Source organism: Condylura cristata, unplaced genomic scaffold (assembly GCF_000260355.1).
Source record: "Condylura cristata isolate star-nosed mole 26May11 unplaced genomic scaffold, ConCri1.0 scaffold00035, whole genome shotgun sequence".
NCBI lineage: Eukaryota > Metazoa > Chordata > Mammalia > Eulipotyphla > Talpidae > Condylura > Condylura cristata.
Window position 1 is genome coordinate 504,690 of NW_004567136.1, and position 2,613 is coordinate 507,302.

Below are 2,613 nucleotides of genomic sequence, written 5' to 3' on the forward strand. Positions count from 1 at the left end.
CATTCAGAGTAACTTTGGGTCTTGAGAATATTTTCTGACTGAAAACTCAGAGGAGCTCAGGGGTCACAGAAAGGTCAAATGAGGATGCTAACAGGATTAATGAGCAGGTCAATGGGTTCACTGAGAGGTCAAACTTAATTACTTGGGGTCATGAAAAGGTCAGTGATTCACCAAGAGGTCACTCAGAGTAACTTTGGGTCTTGATATTTTCTGACTGAAAATTTAGAGGGTGAGAGCTCAAGGTCCTCGCAAGGGTCAAACAGGACGCCAACCTGGGTCACAAACATGTCCATCTCTCTGAGAAGTCACACCTGATTACTTTGAGTCACATAGTATGAACAATGATATAAAATAAATAGGTGAATAAAAAAAATCACAGAGAAGTTACTGGTTCTCCGATAAACTTAGACCCCAAAAAAAGACTCAGCAGAGGGATCTGGATGGCAGTAGGTAGGGGTCTGCAGGTTATAGACTTTATTTCATGTCCCCTTGTTTACAGCGGGGACTTTCCCCAGCACCTGCACAATAAGTACAGATTCATTTCGCTGCTTTTCTCTATCACGAGGTTTCAACGAGGTTTCCCCGACCTGTGAGTCAAGAATGCAAGGCACAGCTGATCCTCATCACCGTCATCAAATTAGCAGCTAGCAGGCAACACGTGCCAGAAGTCACACTGGGGGCTGTATGTACGAAACCTCCACAGCAACCCTACAAGGAAGGAAACAGTATCACCATTGCACAACTGAGGAAGCTTGGTCATCTCAAGCAGTTAACACAGTGAGGGAGGGCCACAACTGGAATTTGCGCTCAGTCCCGTAGATATTTAAACCCAGCGGGGGCTTCTTGTGCAAATTCAAGTCGGCCACCTGAGCTCTTTTGAGCTCTCGTCTGTCTGTCTGGAACCTTACAGCTTCTGGCACTGTGCCCAGATTTAATAACTAGTGATGGGGGCGGAAGTCTTCTTAACCCCGCTCCTCCATCCTCGGTGTTGGTGCCTGACAATGGACTCTTCGTCCGCTCCCAGTGTGTCTAAGGTTGGGTGAAGTGCGACGCCCTGTGGGCATACAGGGTACTGCAGCCGTGGCCCTCGGGCAGTGGCGGGAACCATGGTGCCCACTTTGAGTCCAAACTTGCCCTGTGGCTCACCGGAAGACCCAAAGGTCATCTTGCCCCAGCTGTCCCAGTGCCAGCTGCACACCCTTGCCCTGGTCACCCACCTAGGCCCAGAAACTGCTGCCTCAATGGGGACTCTAACCCCAGGGCAGGAACCCGCCTGGGTTCTGAGGCTGAGCTCAGAGCAGAGTTGCGGCAGCCCTGGGCCGGATCCTCCAGCAGCCAGGGATGTTCTTGGAAGAGGGGGGTTGGGGGGTAGGAGAGTCGGGGCGCGGGAGGTTGGCGGGCCTGCTCTAACGTGCACACCAACATCTGTACTTCATTCACCAGCCCGTGTCCTCACCCTGCTTCTTCCCTCCTCACTGGTTACCGGTCACACACAAGTCAAACATGAGTTTTTTTTCTAATTTTATTTATAATATAAAAATGTCAACAGTCAGGAGTTTGGACATTTCAGGGCCAGGCACCCGTTTATTTGTTTCAGGTTTTCAAAAGCAATTACCTTTCAACATATTCGCAGTGGGCCCAGTGTTGGGGGTCAGGGCTGGGGAAAGTGGAAGTCACAGGTTGGGGGGGGGCGGGGCCGGGGAATCCACCACACTGTCGGAGGCTCTTCTTGGTCCCAGCGTGGCCACGCAGCCGACAAGCTAAAATGCAAAGGGTATGCAGGCGTGACCGAGAAGCCCACCCGTAGAGGAAGGTGCTCAGAGGGCCAGGGCCTCCTGGAGACCAAGGGCGAGGAGAAACCAGGAGCACTGGGGGCCTGGCCTTCGGGGTCCTGCTGCACAGTGCCTCCTCCCTGCACAGTTGTGAGGAGCAGGGGGGGCCCTTCCCCATGCTGGGTGCTCTCTCTGGGCCTTAGCCTCCCCCTGGAACTTACCTGAGCTAGGCCCCAGTTCCAGGCCTAGGATCCATCCCCTCTGCCCCTCCTCTGGGGGCCCAGACTCAAGATCTTGCTTGGGGGCAAAGCTCCTGGTGTCCTCATTTCCTTCTTGGGGGTCAATCCCCTTGCAGCCCAGCCCCCTCCCCACAGGCACCTTCCCACATCTTACCAACTTGGGGTCCTGCAGGACCCCCAGATTGGCACAGAACAAAAGGCACCACAGTGTAAGTCTCTAGTAAACAGTCAAAAATATGACCCATCTTTTTTTGCCCATATTTTTTTCATTTTCACGTATTTTTTAAAATTAGTGATAAGGGCCCTCCCTGGTGGCGCAGTGGGTTAAAGCACAGCACTAAGAAGCTTAAGCCACTTCCACATGAGTTCGAACACCGCCTGCCAAGGAGGAGATCCACATGGCGCGGCAGACCTCTCCTGACCCGCCCGCTGCTCCCCTCAGCAGTGTACTTGTCGATCAGCCTGTTCTGCTCCCCACTTTGTCTGGTGAATCCTCTCACCCTCCGCATCTCTGGCCTGTACCGCAGTTCTATATGAATAAATAAATCTTAAAAAAAATTAGTGATCAAATCTATTACATTTTTAACCAGTCATTTTGAATA

General features: G+C 52.1%; 1 long non-coding RNA gene across 1 annotated transcript in view; it reads right to left on the minus strand.

Annotated features, from left to right (window-relative positions):
• The window catches only part of LOC105854367, a 6,154-nt gene extending 4,496 nt beyond the window's left edge, over positions 1-1,658 (minus strand). Inside the window, exons 1-2 of the long non-coding RNA XR_001146045.1 lie at positions 1,616-1,658; positions 588-708 (exon numbers count right to left, since the gene is read on the minus strand). This is a non-coding gene — a long non-coding RNA (uncharacterized LOC105854367). The remainder of the gene's footprint in view (positions 1-587; positions 709-1,615) is intronic.
• Positions 1,659-2,613: the final 955 nt, after the last annotated feature.